Raw genomic sequence first — 22352 nt, 5'->3', positions numbered from 1 at the left:
TTCAATAAATGCAGTTGTCCAAATTCTAAAAAATAATTTCCTTTCTCTACTTTACATGTAAACTGATTCATTTCACAATCATATTTTGTCCAACTTCAAAAAATAAGCTGGTTCTGCTCTTAGTTGTCGAAAAAGTAATTTGCTTGAAAGCTATTGCATGTAAATAGAAGCTTTCTAGTACAAAAGTTTCTTAACAGAATTGAAAAAGTCATAGTCAAATAAAAAAAATATGATTATAATCTAAAAAAAATAGTAAATAGTAAGTAAACTATGTAAATATAATGGTACTATTATATAGTAATTTTGTTGCATTAATCTTAATTCTCAAACATAAATAAGAGGTCAAATATAAGACGTACAAGATATAATTCCAGATAAAATGGCATACATTCCTAAATATTTTATTGATTTGAGAGCGCACACTCTCTTTCAACTCCAATGTCAAATGAACTCAACCCTCTTGACTTCTCTTCGTAATAATTTTCTTTAAAGATTTAAATGAACAAAACCCAATTTAATACGTCTATCACACCAGCATTAGCTAGTCTTCATTAAACTATAATTATATTCTCTCTCTAGATCACCTGTCAACCACCCAATCTTATATAAAACTTACCCGATGAAGAAAGCTATTTCTTACCAAAACCTATAAGAAACGAACAACTGCCTTCTTCTTCTGCCTCGTCTTATATATATCTCTCGCGTTCCTGATCAAACGCCAGCGCTCAATCTTTTTCTCTCTCTCTCTCTTTCAGGAACTCCTCATTTCCCTCTCACAGTGCCGTCAATCAACGGCAGTGATGCCTCTCCTCCCCGCATCAATCACCGTCGAGGTCGCCGATAATGAGTTTGCAGGAACCAATTTCAAGGAACCCAGCTTTGCTGAGCACGAGTTCAGCACAGAACTCGGCCGACCTCCCTCCTTCATCCTTGCCTTCCACAACCTCACCTACACCATCAAAACCCCAACTTCAAAGACCTTCCCTTTCCTCCTCCGCCGCATCGATCTCGCATCATCAGATGGGAACTCCCACCCTGCACGCCGCACTCTCCTCGACTCCATCTCCGGCGAGGCTCGCGACGGCGAGATTCTCGCCATAATAGGGGCCAGCGGTTCCGGAAAATCCACGCTCATCGACGCGCTCGCTGATCGCATCAGCAAGTCCAGCCTCGGTAAAGGTGGCGTCTTTCTCAACGGTCACCCCTTAGAATCCAATATCCAGAAGACCATTTCGGCTTACGTGCTACAAGACGACCTCCTCTTCCCGATGCTCACCGTTGAGGAAACCCTCACCTTCGCGGCAGAATTCCGACTGCCGCGTTGGCTCTCTGCATCGAAGAAGCGCGCTCGAGTACAGGCTCTCATCGACCAACTCGGCCTCCGCGCCGCTGCATCAACCATAATAGGCGACGAAGGGCACCGCGGAGTTTCAGGAGGCGAGCGCCGCCGCGTGTCTATCGGTACGGACATCATCCACGATCCCATACTCCTTTTTCTCGATGAGCCAACTTCAGGGCTTGACTCTACCAGCGCATTCAGGGTAATGAAGGTGCTGCAGATGATTGCGAGCAGTGGAAGCGTTGTGGTGACTTCGATCCACCAGCCCAGCGCTAGGATCATGGGGCTTCTTGATAGGCTATTAATACTATCACAAGGGAGGACGATATTCTTTGGGAGTCCGAACAGGTTGGCCGACTTTTTCGCCGATTTCGGAAGGCCGATGAGTCAAGGTGAGAACAAGGCGGAGTTCGCCCTCGATGTCGTTCGGGAGCAGGAGGAGAGACCCGGCGGCGCCGACAAGCTCGTTCAGTTCTTTCGCTTGCGGGCTCAGGGCTCCATTGCTGGACTGTCGGAAGCTCGTTCAACTTCCACTCTGGAGGCGGCCATTACTGCCAGCATCTCCCGCGGGAAACTCTTCGCCGCCGCTATCTTAGATGGTATGGTTCTAATTTCAAACTTTTTTTTTATTGCATGAATATAAGGATGATATTTAATTTCACTAAAGCAGTACTTAATTTTTTTAAAATATTTTGATTTAATATTATATTGTAGATTAATTGTTTTTTTAAAATATAACTATAAATATGTTTATCAACAATTGATTTTTAGTGACAATATCAATTTTTTGAATATTTGACTTTTGAGCAAACTTTTAAAAATATGGTGAAAAGACAATATAATGCCTAAATGATGAAATTAAGGTGAATTAAATTATTCTAAATCTACATCAAATCTTATATGATCCTTCTTTTTTTAATCTTGATATATATGAGCACTTTTACATCTGAGTAAGGTTCATTTGGGATGGTTTTCTTGTTGCTTTTTAAATCTATTTTTAATACAAGATTTTTAATTTTTGTATTAAAAAATTGTTTAAAGTAGTAAGAAAATCGTCTCAAACGAAGCCTAAATAATTATGCACGCATTAGATAATCATTTTATTAAAATGCTACAATTATATCATGTTTGGCTAAATTATCTTCAAATTTAATGAAATTTTGACTTATGTTATTTTTCATTAGGTTGATTACGGGTTTTGCTATGAGGCTAATTTTTTATTGCTTTACTTTTCAGACACCAATAAATAATTTCATTTAGCTACTATTTTATTGCTACTTTTTCATTATTAATAGAAATTTTTGTGGTGGAAAACTGCTTTTACAACCCTAATTGTTAATGTGCATTAGATTTAAGAAAATAGTTGTTGGATTTTTCAAAAAAGAATAATTTATAAATCCATAGTAGATTTTGAAAAAAGTTAATTTTCTCATAATAACTAAACAATTATTTTTATAAAATGTTGCAATCAACCTAAACAAATCTTGAGATAAGTGATCTTAGGCTTCATTTGGGACAGCTTCTTTATTGTTCCTTAAAACAACTTTCTAGTTCAAAAATTTTAATTATTGTGCTAAAAGCTACTTTAAGAAGTAGCAAGTCATCAGAAAGTTGTCCGAGACGAAACCTTAATTTCTCAAAATATATTAAAATAAATTTGTATGAAAATGTCACAATCATTGCAAAAGGATGTTGCATGTACAATTGCACATATCTTTCTGATTCTTTCTAAAAAAAACAAAAGGGACACGTTTCTGACTTGCTCATATATATATATATCTTCGCCACCTTCTTCTTCCGGCTCGACTTGTCTCCCCGCGGCGTGCAAGAGCGTTTCGGCTTCTTCGCTCTCGCCATGTCAACCATATACTACACCTGCACCGACTCCCTCCCCGTCTTCCTCCAAGAGCTCTACATCTTCTTCCGCGAGACAGCATACAACTCCTACCGCCGCTCCTCCTTCGTCCTCTCCAACTCCCTCGTCGCCCTCCCCTCTTTCTTCATTCTGTCCCTCGCCTTTGCTTCCGCTACGTTCACAGGAGTCGGGCTCGCTAACGGCCCCTCGGGCTTCCTCTTCTACTTTCTTATCATTCTAGCATCTTTCTGGGCTGGGAGCGGCTTTGTCTCCTTTCTCTCCGCTATCGTCTCCCAGCTCATGCTTGGCTACTTCGCCGTCGTCGCCATGTTGGGCTACTTCCTCCTCTTCAGCGGTTTCTTCATCAACCGTAACAGAATTCCAGACTACTGGATATGGTTTCACTACCTGTCGCTGGTGAAGTATTCATATGAGGGGGTTCTGCAAAATGAATTTGGGGAAGGTGGAAAGTGTTTTGTTAGGGGAGTGCAGATATTTGATACGACGCCGCTGGGGGAGATGACAGAGAAGGTGAAGGAGGGGGTGTTAATGGCAGCTGGAAGAGCGTTGGGGGAAAAGATATCGCCGGAGACGTGCCTGATGACGGGAATGAATGTGCTGGAGCAGAACGGGGTGACGCAGCTAGGAAAGTGGTGGTGCCTCGCCGTCATTGTCGCCTGGGGGTTTTTATTTAGGGTTTTGTTCTACTTGGCGCTCATGCTTCGAGGAAGGAATAAGAGGACGTAAAGAATTGTGGGTCCTGCACCTGTGGGGTTGGTTGCTAGTAGACTCGCCGAGGGATTAGTTATGCCGATAACACCTCTTTCGGCAGGTGGCAGCGGATAGATACCCCGTTCCAAAAAAAGAGGACGTAAAGATGGGGACTTATTTACTACAGGGTAAAATTTAGGAAAAAAATATGTTAGAATACACAGTAAATTGAAGAATGAAGCTCATTCTTATGTAAATTTATTTGGATAATTTTTTTTTTTAAATTTGTATTTAAATTAATGTTGCATATAATATTATAAATTATATTAATCTCAAACTAAATTTAAAGACTGAAGATCATTAGGATGTGTTTTATATTATTTTAGGAGCTTCTCATGTAACTTTTCCAAGTGTAGGAGTTACAAGTGTAGGATATATACAAGATAAATGATTAAAATAAAATAATATTTAAATAAAAATAAGACTTGTAATTTTGTTTTTTTTTATTTAAGATTAAATTATAATGCAAAATAATTTATTTATTTTATCATTTGCATTTTTGGGTTGCACTTCTTCCCCTTATATATGCAATAGTAGGACCTCCTAACATAATTTTTATATCATGTTTATGAGGTATGGCTTTATACTTTATTAGTTTAGTAGCTGTTTTATTTGAAATAAAAGGGTTTTAAATATTTTAAATGCTCATATTTTCAAAAATATTGATATTTGATTTAAAGGAAAAGAAATAAAGAATAAAATTTTAAAGTATTAAATTTCAACATATAATTCAAAATATTGGTGCATTTCAAAATTATTAGATTTGGTTGATTTTCAAATACACTATAAATTCTTTGTTATTGCCACTGCCTCTCTCTCTACTGGTCGATTGGCCAATCGTCGTCGCAGCCTGCCATCTCCACTGCTCCCACTGTCTGTCACCACAATCTGTCAATGACCACGACAGTCATCGCTATCATCATTAAACTTTATACTATATTAAATTTACTTCAAATTAACAAAATGAAAAAAATTATACGCATATACTTTATAATTAAAATAAATTCAAACATTCCGAATATATTATATTCTTTTTACATTATATTTAATTATGCACTATAATCCTTTTTCATCCAATCAAAAGTTCCCTTAGTACTTTGCTATGTATTTATTTAATTATGAGTGCATAGATATGAGAAATGATTGATACCCTTAATGTATTAACATATTCTTAATATTTTATCTAATCAATATGTCATTCAAAAGTTGAGCTCGTGGAGATATATAAAAAATGTTTGAATTTATGATGCTAAAAGTATGATTGATGCATTAGTTGTTCAAAATTTCAACAAATAATTAATAGGAAAATGACCAAATGTATTGTGCATCGCTATGCACTTATTTAGGCTTCATTTGAGATGTCTTTTTTATTAATTTCTAAAGCATCTTTTTAGTACAAAACTTTTTTGAACTAAACATTTTTTACTAGAAAGCTGCTTTAGAAAGAAGGAAGAAAGCTGTCTCAAACGAAGTCAAAGTGTGATGTGAAATTAATGTTAATAATTGAAGCGTTATAACTAAATACAAACATAAGAAATGGTGGCTATGACACTACCAAAAAAATAGAGCTATCACAGCACAAATTCCAACATATACCGACGATTTTAACCATTACTTTTTTTTTTGAAGCAGTTTTAGGACCGTTGCATGACCGTTGTAATTGCAATGCACTACAAGCTACATTGTGCAACGGTTTATGGACCGGCGGGATAGTTTTGTCGAAGCGCTTAATTTTCCAACGGTTATAACCGCTACAAAGTTCCAGATTCACTTCATATGTATTCTTAGGTAGCAATGAACCAACAAGAAAGCTTTAATCAATAACTCAATCAATTGATCAAAAGATCTTGCAGACCAAGAGTGTAAGCACTTTAGGCAAAATAAATATAAGATGAAGAATGTGTCCATTAACAATCATTCTATATCATTTGGTGTTGGTTGCTCTTCTTGAATTTGTACTTCTTTAATATTACAAGTATCACTAATTATTTCTGATCGTGTTACTTCAGCTACAAAAGTATGTTCCTTTTCATGTCGATTCCAAACAACATATCCGAGAAAAAATCCTTTAAAGAGTAAATTAAACTTGACATCTTTTAGACAATAAAAATATCTGTTAATGCATAATTTGCATGAACATAATTTTTTTTGCCCCAAACTTTGATTTAGAATTGTGAATTCTAAAAATTTTTCAACATCTTTAATATAATCACTAATCCATTTATGTTTAGATATCCAACTCTTATTCATCAAATCTGAGAAAATAAATTTTCAACAGTTTCTAAGAAAAAAATATTACCCAATTAAATGAAGGAGAACAAAGACTGAATAGAATTCTAAAAATATTACCTAACATTTTCATGTTCTATGCTTTGGATGCTCTATATAATTCTCAATAGAAAAGTGCATGCCATTCTTTGAAAACCTAAAAGCCTTTTTAGTACATACTATCTCTCTCTTTCGTTTTTGTTTTGAATAAAGGTGGTGACAAGCTTGGGAGTGCTACTCAAGGGAGGGCAGGCTAGATTGTGACCACCATTAATCCTCTATTGTCACAATGGGAAGGGAAAGAAAGCAAGTTCTTCGGAGTACTTGAGTTTTCAAAATACAGTAAGCAAACATGAATTGAAATAACAGTTATGTGTTTATAATCACGTCATTAATATACATTGAAAATGTCCATGCAAGGAAATAAAAATATGATGGATGAAGCCATGATATGCTCTAACTTTTCTTAGGTTATGCTGAATGATGTTATTGAAGTCACAATAGAGATTAAAATATAAAGCTTACTTTTCAAATCTTAGATTTCTATAAAATCAGAACTTGCAATATATAGATGATCATTAATTTTTATGCATACGAATAATTAATTCAAGTCATTTAGATTATCCCATTCTTAATGACGAAGACAAACTCAGAGCAATACTATAGAAAAAAATAATAAACTTATACTCAATCTCTATCCTTTAACGATAATGAGCTTTCTAAATAATATTAATTTTTGGTAAATTTTTTATGGTTTTAATAATTATCATATTTATATTTTTATTTCATCTCATACGTGCTAATAAATATTTAGTATGTAATATCTCTCTCTAAGGTTGCATAAAACAAGAAATATGCAAATTGATATATCATTATTCAGCAACTGCATTTGTCTGGCCGGTCTCTCCTTTTTCGTTAGTGTCGGTTATGAAGAGAAGTTGTGCGTATCATTTAAGGAATTGCTTATTGCTTGTGGCATTATCTTAGAAAAAAATTTTGTTTTGATATTAAATTCTTTTATTGTAAAATTAAATTAAAAGTATTTTTTTCTCATTGCTTTCTTTATAAAAAATATATACATGTAGTTTAAAATGTTATTATGCTAATTTCCAAATTACACACTTATTCATTCCTCTCATAGGTTTGTCATCTAATGATGTTCTAGATTTACAAAGAAAATATTTCTATAATTTGAACACATGCCTCCACATCATAATTATGATAATATAACAATTTCTTTAGGATAGCTGGCTAATTAAAAAGAATGAATCAAAATCAAGGAATGTATGCATCAACTTATGATAATATAAAGATAATCTTAATATTAATAATGAGGTTTTGTCTATGTTAGATGATTGGATGACTACTTCTAAAGGTCACATCTATAATTTATTGTCCATTCTTGTTTTGTGGTATCTTTGGAGAGCTAGAAATGATTCCAAATATAATGACATTAAGATGGATGCTACTTAAATTATTTCTAATGTTAAAAATAAAATTCTATAATTTTATTCTGTCAATCTTATTTCTGCTAAGAATTTCCACAAATGTATTGACGTGGCTTTTGATATTGGTATTCCTAATGATTGTGGGACGTCGAATTATATTGACAAGGTTGTTTGATGGATTAAACCTAACAATCCATACGCTAAACTTAACTCTGATGGGCTGTTGGGGTCGTCGGTGCGGGTGCTGGTGGCATTATTTGGATTGAGGTGGATGCAATACTTTTAGTTCAGATCATTAATAATGTTGTGCCTGGTAATCCTAAAAACTTTTATATGATTAGGAAAATTAAGCAATCTCTTTCTTCTATTAATTACTCTATTTCTCACATTTTTCGTGAAGCAAATTCGTGTGCTGATTGGCTGGCTAACTTTGGTTGTCAACTTGATAGTTTTCAGGAGTTGAATATTAGGAATTTACCTCCTATGATGAAAGGTATTATTAACTTGGACAAAGCTGGTTTAATTTCCTTATATCCGTAATGGTTGATGTTGTTGTTTATTTTGGTAAATTAGCTATGTTTCTTTGTTTCCTTATATTGAGTTTGGTTTTCTCATGTTAGCTGATTAAGCTGGCTGTTTTTTTTCCTTATTTTTGCATATTTGGGTGGTGCTGGTGGATTTTATACGATCTTTTGGTATTATATTATGGGTTGTTATTCCAACCGGGTCTTTATCATTTTGTATTGCTGGTTTATTTCCTATGTGATGCTGTTTATTTTGCTGGTGTTGTTGGGTACGTTGGGTCCTGGTTTCATATTTTTATTGGATTAGGGGCGGCCTATTTCCTCATATTTTTGGCGTGTGTTGGATCAGACAAACTGCTGTTTTGTTTGCTCTGTTTGGGTGACTGTGAGCATGGGTTGGTGCAGCTATGCCTTTTATTCCAGTTATACAGGGGGCATTTTATCCTGGTTTGGCCCATATCTTCGATGTTTTGAGCTGGGCGGGTGTGGTTTATTGGAGATCGTTCGCTTTGTTTTCCAAGCTGTTTATTCTGGTTTAGATTGGGTTCTGTTTTGGTTGTGGAATAAGTTTTCTCTTCAGGAGGTGCACAATTTAATTTATTCAGCAAGGGTGACATCTATCATTATACATTAAAACTATTCAAATTTTCTTTTTACTCTAACCTTTATTGCTGGAAGGTTTTCCCTTGTGCAAATTTGCTTATCGGAGCTGTTGGCTGCTTGTTCGATTTTTTTTTGCAAAAAGCTGATGCTGAATGTGATTCTTATAGCTTTCTTTTTTGGGCGGCATCTTTTTTCCGTCTTAGAATGTTTCTAGAATTTTGTGTATTTTGGTGAGGACTTTTGGCTCGTTGGTTTTTTTTTTCTTTTTTATTTTGGTGTAGCTCTTTGGAGCATTAGTGAGTTGAAGGTCCCTTTAAGGACTTTGTAATTTTGATTTCATATTAACGCGTACGCCTCGCCGTGGGTTTCCCTTAAAAAAATTACGCCTCATCTAGTTGTTAGTCAAACACTTAAGGGAATCTAATTCATGTTCAATTGTCATTTGCCAATATTGAAAACAAGATTGGTATTTATAAATGTCTATTAATCATGTTCTTGTTCTTTGCTTATTGAAGAAGGCTCTCATCAAAATCTCATTTCCATCATTCTCATTCAATTCAAAGGGCACCAATTAGACAAGTCAAAATCCTAATAGGGCTAGATAAGAGAGCATGGTCTCACTACCAAAAAATAGGGCAAGCTGCCCAAGCATACGAATGAATCCACAAAGCTACATAAGGATAGGAAAGAAATACAAACCGGCAAATGAGATGAAGAATTAGCTTGCGATCAACTCGCCGAATAAGCGAGTAGAGACGAGGGCTTCGACCGAACTTTTTGCTCCTCCGAGCGAAGGCCAACGACGAAGAAGAGGAAGAAATTAGGGCAAGTAGCGTGCGAAGCTCTCCGATCTAGCAGACAACGAATGAAAGATCGAAACGAAGAATTAGGGCAAGCTGAGCTTTCGGGTGGTGTATAATATGATGGACAATTTTGGTAGCAGTTAAAACCGATGCTATTTACTTCGCTTAAAACCGCTACAACTTGTAGCAATTTAAACCGTTGCAAAAAAGGTGGATTTGATAGCGGTTTTAAAACCGCCCCAAATATCTACTACAAAAAAATTAACTTTTTGGTAGTGTGAACTACCAAATTATCACTAGCCATGATATTTAGTTTGAGTCCCAATTAATCAGGTGGTTCAAACTAATGTCATCCTCATTTAATCACAATTGATTATAGGAATATTTCATCTCCAATTTCTGCTGTTCATAACTATAAATAGTTATTTCAAATCATGATTAAAATATCCCTTATGAATCCTATAAATATTACATCTTTTGAGCTTATTTAAGAAGTTCTTCATAATATGAAATACTCATATCTGTTGACACCAATCGTCAACAATCATCGAGAACATTCTATTAGTAGTTTTGAAGTAAAATGCATACCACACGGCTAAGCCAAAGAGGATTAAAAATATGAAAAAATTATTAAATTTTATTTTCTAACTTAAAAAAAAAAATCATATAATCGATGTTATATTATAAATATTATTTTAAAAATACTAAAAAAATTATTTTCCAATGGTGTTCAGATTTCACCATTTGGACCTAAATTAAGTTGGTTGCATTTTAATCAAATCTTAACTAATTAAAACAAAACCATAAATTTCATTGGATTATACCACATCATTCATATAGTTAACAAGGTGATATTCTTAGATATAGTACTAGCTTGAGGAAATCTTAACTCATATTAAATTAAGAAATTAGTCACTTTTTTCTAGAATTTATAACAATGTCGCAGAACATTCTAAAACATGTTAAATTATAGGAATAAAACATATATTTTCTCTCTAAAAATGGCGGCATATTATTAAGACGTTGGATTGAGACAGCCTTAAATTTGTTACACGTTAATTTGGTTGCTCTAGATTTTAATGGACTGATGTTCTTGCGATATGACTACGGTGAAGAGAAAGATGTTATATGGGGTTGGAAATAGATTTAAAAAATAACGAATAGGTAAAAATAAAACTAATCAATCCCATATATCAATATTGGCCAAGTTCTCAACAAAAGAGAATAACGGGCCGTCGAATTATATTGACAAGGTTGTTAGATGGATTAAACCTAACCATCCATACGTTAAACTTAACTCTGATGGGTCCATTCGGGCCGTCGGTGCGGGTGCTGGTGACATTATTCGGGATCATTAGGGCTGTGTTCTAGCTACTTTTGCTGGTCCTTTACAATTGTGTAATGTTATTACTATCGAGCTTATGAGTTTGTCCTATGTCCTAGATATTTGTACTACTTTGGGTTTTAATTTTGAGTATGTGTAGATTTAGGTGCATGGATGCTATGCTTTTAGTTCAGATCATTAATAATGTTGTGCCTGATAATCCTCAAAACTTTTAGATGATTAGAAAAATTAAGTAATCCCTCTCTTCTATTAATTACTTTATTTCTCACATTTATCATGAAGCAAATTCGTGTGCTGATTGGTTGGCTAACTTTGGTTGTCAACTTGATAGCTTTCAGGAGTTGAATATTAGGAATTTACCTCCTATGATGAAAGGTATTATTAACTTGGACAAAGCTGGTTTAACTTATATTCATAATGGTTGATGTTGCTGTTTATTTTGGTAAATTAGCTCTGTTTCTTTGTTTCCTTAGATTGAGTTTGGTTTTCTCATGTTAGCCGATTAAGCTGGCTGTTTTTTCTTATTTTTGTGGATTTGGGTGGTGCTGGTGGGTTTATACGATCTTTTGGTATTATTTTCTGGGTTGTTATTCCAACGGGGTCTTTATCATTTTGTATTGCTGGTTTATTTCCTATGGGATGCTGTTTATTTTGTTGGTGCTGTTGGGTACATTGGGTCCTGGTTTAATATTTTTATTGGATTTGGAGCGGTCTGTTTCCTCATATTTTTGGCGTGTGTTGGTTCATACAAACTATTATTTTGTTTACGCTGTTTGGGTGACTGTGAGCATGGGTTGGTGCTGGCTATGCCTTTTATTCCAGTTATACCGGGTGCATTTTATCCTGATTTGGCCCATTTATCTTGGGTGTTTTGAGCTAGGTGGGTGTGGTTTAATGGAGATCGTTCGCTTTGTTTTCCAAGATGTTTTTTCCTGTTTAGATTGGGTTCTGGTTTGGTTGTGGAACAAGTTTTCTCTTTAGGAGGTGCACAATTTAATTTTATTTAGCAAGGGTGACATCTATCATTATATATTAAAACTATTCAAATTTTCTTTTTACTCTAACCTTTATTGCTTGAAGGTTTTCCCTTATGCAGATTTGCTTATTGGAGCTGTTGGTTGCTTGTTCGAATTTTTTTTTTGGAAAAAGTTAACGCTGAATGTGATTCTTGTAGCTTTCTTTTTTGGATAGCGTTTTTTTTGCCTTAGAATGTTCCTAGAATTTTGTGTATTTTGGTGTAGTTAGGGACTTTTGTCTCGTTAGTTTTTTTTTTCTTTTTTATTTTGGTGTAGCTCTTTAGAGCATTAGTGAGTTGAAGGTCCCCTTTAAGGATCTTGTAATTTTGATTTCAAATTAATGTGTAGGCCCCGCCGTGGGTTTCCCTTAAAAAAAATTATGCCTCATCTACTTGTTAGTCAAACACTTAAGGGAAACTAATTCATGTTCAATTGTCATTTGCCAATATTGAAAACAATATTGGTATTTATAAATGTCTATTAATCAAGTCCTTGTTCTTTGCTTATTGAAGAAGGCTCTCATCAAAATCTCATTTCCATCATTCTCATTCAATTCGAAGGGCACCAATTAGACAAGTCAAAATCCTAATAGGGCTAGACAAGAGAGCATGGTCTCACTACCAAAAAATCGGTCAAGCATACGAATGAATCCACAAAGCTAGACAATAATAGGAAAGAAATACAAACCGGCAAATGAGAGGAAGAATTAGCTCGCGATTAACTGGCCGAATAAGCGAGTAGACGAGGGCTTTGACCGAATTTTTTGCTCCTCTGAGCCAAGGCCAACGACGAAGAAGAGGAAGAAATTAGGGCAAGTAGCATGCGAAGCTCTCCAATCCAGCAGACAGTGAATGCAAGATCTAAATGAAGAATTAGAGCAAGCTGAGCTTTTAGGTGGTGTATAATATGATGGACAATTTTGGCAGCGGTTAAAACCGATGCTATTTACTTCGGTTAAAACCACTACAACTTGTAGCAATTTAAACCGTTGCAAAAAAGGTGGATTTGACAGCAGTTTTAAAATCGCCTCAAGTATCTGCTGCGAAAAAATTAACTTTTTGGTAGTGTGAACTGCCAAATTATCACTATCAATGATATTTAGTTTGAGTCCCAATAAATAAGGTGGTTCAAACTAATGTTATCCTCATTTAATCACAATTGATTGTAGGAATATTTCATCTCCAATTTCAGCTGTTCATAACTATAAATAGTTATTTCAAATCATGATTAAAATATCCCTTATGAATCCTATAAATATTACATCTTTTGAGCTTATTTAAAAAGTTCTTCATAATATGAAATACTGATCATATCTGTTGACACCAATCGTCAACAACCACCGAGAACATTCTATTAGTAGTTTTGAAGTAAAATACATGTCTAAGCCAAAGAGGATTAAAAATATGAAAAAATTATTAAATTTTATTTTCTAACTTCAAAAAAATCATATAATCGATGTTATATTATAAATATTATTTCAAAAATACTAAAAAAAATTATTTTCCAATGGTGTTCAGATTTCACCATTTGGACCTAAATTAAGTTGGTTGCATTTTAATCAAATCTTAACTAATTAAAACAAAACCATAAATTTCATTGGATTATACCACATCATTCATATAGTTAACAAGGTGATATTCTTAGATATAGTACTAGCTTGAGGAAATCTTAACTCATATTAAATTAAGAAATTAGTCACTTTTTTCTAGAATTTATAACAATGTCGCAGAACATTCTAAAACATGTTAAATTATAGGAATAAAACATATATTTTCTCTCTAAAAATGGCGGCATATTATTAAGACGTTGGATTGAGACAGCCTTAAATTTGTTACACGTTAATTTGGTTGCTCTAGATTTTAATGGACTGATGTTCTTGCGATATGACTACGGTGAAGAGAAAGATGTTATATGGGGTTGGAAATAGATTTAAAAAATAACGAATAGGTAAAAATAAAACTAATCAATCCCATATATCAATATTGGCCAAGTTCTCAACAAAAGAGAATAACTTTTTTTTTTTCAAAAATTTTGTATCATTCTATAGCTAAAATTTACTATCACATATTAGCACTATTTATTCAGTTATAATGCATATCATCATTCAAAAAAATATGAGAAAGTTTAGGGAAAAACAGAGTAGATAATGATTAATTGAGAAAAGTGTCAATTATATTCATCAATTCGTCTTATCTACACTAAATGATTAGCCAATACCTACTCTCTACGTTCTAAATTTTAAATTTAATATTAAAACTTTAACCTAATTATTTATTTCTTCTTAAATGAGCTCTTGGTCAGGTGACCTAACGTAGCTCTACGTTCGGGCGTCAATAATATGTCGCAACGTGTTCTCACTCTTTACCACGCGGCCCAATGACCCGACTCAAACCAGAACCCAGGATTGCTATGTTCGCATATTACTCGGTATTGCTAGGTATTGCTATACCATTATGTGAAGACCAATACCGAGCAATACCGAGTTTTTAGCAAAACTCGGCATTGCTCGGTATTGATCTTCACATAATGGTATTTCTCGTTATTGCCGAGCAAAATCGACCAATACCTAGCAATACCGAGTTTCGCTAAAAACTCGGTATTGCTCAGTATTGCTCTTCACATAATGGTATTTCTCGTTATTGCCGAGCAAAATCGACAAATACCTAGCAATACCGAGCAATACCTAGCAATACACGAGCATAGCAATCCCGAGGTCGTTTCGGGTCGGGTTGACGGGCCGTGCAGTAAAAAATAAAAATATGTGGTACTATTTTACTGGCGTCCGAACATAGAGCTACGTCATGTCATCGGACCAAATAAAAGTTCCTTGTAACAAGTCTTGATTAAACTCTTGCTTTAGTACTTTCTTGGGCTCTTGTAATTTGAGTTTTAACTAAATTTTTTCATTACATATTGACAATATTTATAGATTTATAATGACTAACCTCATTCAAAATAAGAAATTTTTTAAGAGAAAAAGGAGTAGGTGACCCTTAGTAAAGCAAGGTGCCAATGACATTTATTAATTCATTTTATTTTCATTAAATGATATATATATATATACTCGAATATAAAAAATTATGCATTTTATTGCTAAATTTAAAATATAAATATTAAAATTTAACTCAATTATTTCTTCTTGAGTGGGCTCTTATAATGGCCCTTGATTAGGCCCTTGCATTAATATTTTATTAGGCTCTTATAATTAGACCATTAGCTTCATTTTTATTCATTTGATGTGCTACATTAGTATACTTAAGATTATTACAAGCATTCTTAGATAATGCTAAATAAATCTTATTAATAACTACTCACAACGATCATTCAAAACGATTAAGCATCTTAAATATACCCCTAATTAAGCAAAGCATGAAGAAAAACATGCACCCTCACCATAATTATCATCATTAACCTGATCACATCTATTTAGGGTAGGCATTAAGAATCTTTATTTTTCTTCTTCTTGTTTTTTGGTCTGAGGTGATAAAATAATTCTTCAAATATCAAATTGAATAACTTAAATATATTCATGTAATCTTTAGACAACATATTTTCTACACTATATTAGCAAGCGTTGGGCAACGTGACTTTAAGAAAGTGTAAAGCACAAATCACACGCATATTTACATCAATCCTCAAAAACTCTGAAACTTCTTGAAGGGGGAAATAGGAGTATTGTCAAAAATTGATTTGGGTTTGCGGCCGAGTGGCCGACCGAAGAAATTCCTCTCATCTCATCTGGGCTTGAATCCTCTAACTGTCCCCAAAAAAATAAATTAAAATTGATTTGACCCAACAACTCGACCTACACCTGACTAGATATGCTTTGGATTTCGAGTTGATCCATTTAATAAATGAGTCAAATTTTAGATAACCCGATTTGAACTAAAACGACCCATTTAAATTTTTTTTCTCCTTATAGTCTTTTGCATGTTGGATTGCTCTTCTTATTTTAAATCAATTAAGCTAACTTTTATAGTTGAAAAGTTATATATTTTTTTATTTTAATAAAAATAAGTCATCAAATAGGGCTCGGGACATCGAGTTGCCAATGTGGTAGGTTTGGACCCTTTTTTTTTATCTATTTACAAACAAATCGGACTCACTACGACTTGAATCAGATCAAGTCAACTTTGGGTCATACCCGAATACTACCCGTTAACTCTTTTTCACAACCATAGGAAGAAAGCCCTCTAAAGTGCCGATTGATTATATTTGAATCTTTCTTTTTTGGGCGCTGTCTTCGCGCCGCCTTAGATTGTATCTAGACAATTTTGTATTTTGGATTAGTAGGCCACAATCCGCTCTTAGGTTTTTTTTTTTTCTTCTTTAAACTTGTCGTAGCTCTATGAGCATTAGTAAGCTGAATGTCCCATTAAAGACTATGTATTTTTAGATTTATATTAACGCGTAGACCCCTTAGTGCACCATTTATAAATATTCTACCAAAAGTGTCTATTTGATAACTTAGCCCAATTACCATTTGACATATAGTGATATAGCCATACTTGTCTTTCATAAAGGGTTCTATCAATACTGATAAATTTTCAATCTTTGAAAGAAACTGTATTTGGTAGACAGTCATACTCATGAAAGTAACACATGGTTCTATCAAGACTGATAAATTTTCCACCTTCAAAAGCAGATTAACCACAAGCTTAGGTAACGTACCTTCTTGCTACTAAGAGACGTCATATAATTGTAGTCCTGCCTTTAACTTCTTCATATTGCACAAAATCAATATTATAAGCCAAACGCATATGATATACTCATTGTTTTTGTGGGGCACATTTTTAAGGCTTCGTTTGGGACGATTTTCTTCCTGCTTCTTAAAGCGGCTTTCTAGTTAAAAAGTTAAATTTTTTGTACTAAAAAGACGTTTTAAGAAGCAGTAAGAAAGCTGTCCCAAACGAAGCCTAAATCTCTTTTATTAGAAGGGACAATTTTGTCTATGACAATTCATCCATGCATGTCTACGTTGAGCTAGAGGTGTAAACGAGTCAAACTCATGAGCTCAATCGAGTCGCCCCAAGCTTAAGCTTAAACCTGATTAATAAATCAAATTCGAGCTTAATTCTACGAATTCAAGACGGATCACAAGTCTGCTCGTTTATATTGAAAACGAGAAAATGTTTAAGATTCAAAAATTAATATAATAAAATTATAAAAATGATGAGAACTTAGAAGATAAATAATGAAGAAATACTTGATATAAGAAAAAGAGAGATAATTTTTAAATATTTATACAAAATTTTCAATTCCAATATATTTTAAGCAAGTTGGTTTATATGCTAACAAGTTGAGTCAAGACTAACTCAAATTTGACTCAGTAACTCATTGAACTCGACTCATGATCCATTAATTGAACCCAGCTAGTGCTGACTCACGAGTCATCTTGACTTATACCTCTATGTTAATCGAGCCATATATATTTATTTTTTTCTTGGTCTTAAAAATGTGCACGTGAAGCTTCTAGAAGTTTTGGCTTATGCCGTAAAAGAAAAAATAATAATAATAGAAGAAATTGCTTATTAGACAAGATGGAAGTTGAGTAAGTTATCTTAAAATGACGAAAAATTACCCTTTGGTCTTTCAATTTCGTGTGGGGCTTGGCGTGCAAAGTGTTGTACCAAAAGCCCCATATTTATATGGTCAGAGTTGAATCTTGTTTCCTTCAACTAACTTGCAATTGAAGAAAATTAAAAAATTTCTATTTTATAGGCTATATTATATTTTTATTGCATTAGAGTCCAATAATTGTTAATTAGCATGGTCAAATTTTAATTAGGATATCCTAACCTAAAATTTCTTTGTTGATTTTGATCTACCTTAAGAAATAAGATAGTATTTAAAATTCATAATTTTTTTTTATAGTTGTTGATAGATAGAATTTTCCGAGCATCGAGATCTCCTACACATACTAATTTAAAAAATAAATAAATACAAGAAACAATATAGTTTTTTTATGTAGAAATCTAGAAAGGGAAAATTATAGGACCTGATCTAGATGAAATGGTGCACTATGTAAGCAAAGTGATAGAAATTCTCTCTCTCATTCTCCTTAATTGGAGAAAATTAGATTACGAAGTAAAGGACTCAAACTTGATCTTATGTAATTATAATGTAATTTTATGGAGATGTAGTGGAGAGATGATAATGGTTTGATGATGACAATCATATGTTGGAAATAGAGTGACTATAGCTCAACTATGAAAGTCTGATTATGATAGTTAGATGACAACGATCAAGTGAATGTAGTCAAATAATAATGAATTGAGTTTGTCAACTAGGTGATAATGGTCAAATAATGATAGAGGACGACAACAGTCGGGTGATGATAGTGAAATGATGGTGATTGATGATTGTGCTTGTGAATGTTGAGCGTCAAGTATAGCTATTGAGTTCTTCATATCTCCAAGTTCTTTCTATTCCTAAGTTAAGATCTCTTTTATGTAGTGAATGTGACTTCTCAATTTATAGTTTTTAAAAGTTGTAGTTTTGACAGATCTACCTAAAATCCTAAAACACTCCATCAAATGATCCATGTTGATTATTTTGATCACAAATAGAACTTTTAATAGCTAAGCACCTTTATGACTTTAAAATTACGAATTTTAAGGTCATTGGATTTCTTTGACAATATGCTCATTTTGATTATAAACATGCAAAAATCAGATATTATATTTGTCATAATCCAACCCGATAAGATCCACTTATGAAACATATCCTATCGTGTTAAACTATGACAGACAAATTTCAAGATCTAGTTTTAAAAATGTTTCAGAATTCTTCTTTTAATTTAAACTTTAAAATAAAATACAGCCTATAGAGCTACTATAAACATCTAGCTAGAGTACTGTAAATAAACTCATCCATAATTTTTATTTATTTCAACAACATGTATCAACACTAAAATACATTATTACAAACAGAAGCTACAACACTGAATAATAAATTAGCCATGATTGTACAAAATTAAAATAAAGAAATATTTATAAACTCATATCAAAATCTGAACCGCTAATAAAAAAACTCTTTTTCTTTCCTAGATCCAGAAAATTAGAAGACCGCTACTAAGGAAAAAATGCATATTTTCAGCAAATAATTAAATAAATTATCAGAGATCATGTAGAATATTTTTTTTATATATTTTAATTATACTGCAACATTATTTTTTAGAGCTTAAATTATTTTCTATACGATAAAAACTACATAAATTTCAAAACTCATAGTATAAAATTTTCAGAAAATATTCAAAATCATAAATTTATATATAACTTCAAAATGTTATGCAGTGAAAGTTTTTCTTGTGCAAAATTATCCCTATTTTTCAGTAACGAAAATAGTAATTAATAAGAAAGTTCGATAAAAATCTCATATTTTGGAAAAATGAGATGAACATAATATGACCTACCTAGAGACTATCAAATTTCTCAACTAGACCGAACGGCGGAAATGGCTCTACAACTTCAAAAACCAAGCTATTCTCTCTCCTTCTCTCACTTTTTCTCTCATTTTTTTAATTTTTCGTTCATTGTTGTGATATATAGGTCATTATGCCAATTATTCAACTTTTAGACTAAATTTTTGTTCTATCTTAAATTTTGGGATCCAAAAATTATTTAAAAAAATATTCATAAGTTAGCTAAGCATGTATAGAATGCTCGGGTAAAATCTGTTTGCAAAACAGACACTTAACAATCCCAAAAATCTCAATTGTACCAACAAGTATTAATTTCTTAAGTAATTACACAAAAGTCTAAAATTAGTGAAACTAAACCACAATAATATCTATGTTATGGCGAAGATGGTTTGTGACATTGGCTTATAAAAACTCCTAAAATATTTTTTTATTATTATAGGTCTAAATAGTTTTTTTTAATTTAAGATTATTACAATGTTGTCCTTTAATTAATATACTAAAATTTTAAACTATATTTTAAGTGCATGATTTGGGCATATTTTGATTCAAATCAAATCACTTTAATGTTACTTAATTTATCTTGTCAAAACATTTTTGTTGGACAGAAAGTTCATTAAAATTGAAGTTCAGATGGTCTTGAAACTAATTTTGAAAGTTTTCAATTCAAATATTGCATCCAAATTTATGCTAAATTGGATGATTTTTAGTGTATCAATAATGATTTAGTTAGAAAAATTATAAAAAAGTTTAACTTCTATAACTATGATGTCTATTTTTTCTTTTGTGATTTTTTAAAAATCGAACTTATTTCAAGTACAAAGGTAGTTGCATATGAAATTTCTCTCAAAGTAAAAAAGTAAAAGCTGTAATATTGCACATTATGGATTATTCATTAATAAATATTATAAATATGTTTGATGAATGGCTAAATAGTAAAAAAAAAAATTTAAAGAAGTTTTGTCTATATCTAAAGTTAAGGGACAACATACAAATTAAGCGCTTGGTTTTTTATTTTGAATATCAATAACTAATTTTTATAACAATTGATAAAATTAAGTGAAAGTAGTTATTTTATTTTTGCTCATTGATTTGAGAATGATTAATAGCAAATGCAACTTATTATTATTAGAATGTCATTATGGTGATGATGATGTGCAATAGATCAAATCTCCTAAAATGTTTTTGCTATTGGAAGTTTATATCACATCAATTAATGGTTGTTTTGCCAGAGCCATCTCTTTAACTCATTTTATAAAGTAATTGATAATCACTAATATGAATATTCTACCCACTTATGATTATGAGAGGATCAATGAAGTCGATCGCCTACATGTTAAAAGGTCAATGGTTGGTGATCAATCAAACCCCTTAAACTCAAGGGTGTCAATTTCGGGTCACGGGTCGGGTTCGGGTCGAACCCAGAATTGACCCGGGTTCAATCGGGTAGACCCTAACCCGACCCAGGTAGGCAAATGGGTTGAAAACACGGACCTAGACCTGACCCGTTGGGTTGTCGGTTTGAGACCTGACACGAGACATGCAGGCGGGCGGACGCGGGGAGCGCGACAGACTCGCCCTCGCGGAGATCATTAAATGAGTGGCTCATGCATTCTATAGTATACTTGCATTCAAGGCCAACGAAAATTAGACATTAGAGCATGATACATGAGTTCCTCTTTTTGAATAATACACATTAGAAATAAAGTTCATTGCAATATGGTATATGAATGATCGAACACTGTCATGCCTCAACGACATGGTGCAATCAATTATACATAGCTTTATCTAACCAATCCAATGTGATGCCTTGTCCACATACATGACTTATAATTCCTCTACAAATAATGCAATCAATTACTAAAGAAACAATAAAGTAGAGGGAAAATGATTTTATTATCTTTGTCTTGTATTACATTGTGATTAGTTTCAATTGCGATTTATAGATGTGTAATGAATAAACATGTGAATAAATCTGATGGCGTATAAAGTGATGATCAATCTCTATGTGTTTCGTCCGTGCATAAAAGACCAGATTGTTGGCGAGAGCTATGGTTGAGATATTGTCGCAGTAAAGGTCTGTGGGTTGTGAGATCTGTAACTTGAAGTCATGTAATAACTGTCGTAGCCAAATAATGTCTGTTACAGCTGTTGCTAAAGCTCGATATTCTGCCTCCGTAGAAGATCTGGCAACGGTATTTTGTTTCTTGACACTCCATATTTTATAGTTGCTTGGAGGCTTCAATGCTTGTGAATAGTTTAACTACCTAGTTTTATTCCTAGGGCAAGTATGTTACCTCAAACCTTTCAAATTATATGATTTCTTTTATAAAATTCTCTGGATATTTTGCTATGCACACTTTGTATAATATTATACATAGGTTTTGTGCAGGAGATGTGACCTATTTTGAATGGAGTTTGGAAACAAGCTGCATTTGGACTCCGCACGTAATAATTTCTTTAGCCAATGATTGACAACACTTTTTTTTTTTTCATTTTTTATTTCAAGAATAAAATATTTGAACATTTTTTTTAAGTAAATTTATCCTTCCCTCCAAGAGAATCAATAAAAAAAAAATTAAATAAAAAATAATAGTCATGTATGACGCCAAATCCCTACAAAGATATAATAATTTTCTATTATTGTAGTTTTGGTATAGGGGTATAGGTGGGTTGAGCCAAGCTGGAGCCATTTTTTATTTAAGATTAAGCTGGATTAATTAATCGGGTTCGAACACCAGCTCAATCTTTTTTTATGAATTCAAGTCAAATCAAGAGAGCCGGATTTAATATGATCAAAGAGAGAAAATTATTATGCTTAAAATAATTGCTATACTAAAATGACAAAAAATAAGAAATTAAAAGAAAGAACGTAAAGAATCAATTGATGGAAGAAAGTTGAATGTATTTTTGAATATTTCAATAACTTTATTCTTAAAACTTGAATGTTAATATATTTT

General features: G+C 32.9%; 1 pseudogene; it reads left to right on the top strand.

The window, feature by feature from the left end:
* Positions 1–1097: 1097 nt before the first annotated feature.
* LOC110093260 lies at positions 1098–3941 on the top strand (annotated as a pseudogene).
* The last annotated feature ends 18411 nt before the right edge of the window (positions 3942–22352 follow it).

The sequence above is a fragment of the Dendrobium catenatum genome, unplaced genomic scaffold (assembly GCF_001605985.2).
Source record: "Dendrobium catenatum unplaced genomic scaffold, ASM160598v2 fragScaff_scaffold_323, whole genome shotgun sequence".
Classification (NCBI taxonomy): domain Eukaryota; kingdom Viridiplantae; phylum Streptophyta; class Magnoliopsida; order Asparagales; family Orchidaceae; genus Dendrobium; species Dendrobium catenatum.
Note: the sequence above shows the minus strand (reverse complement) of the source record. Positions and strands in the feature narration are given on the sequence as shown.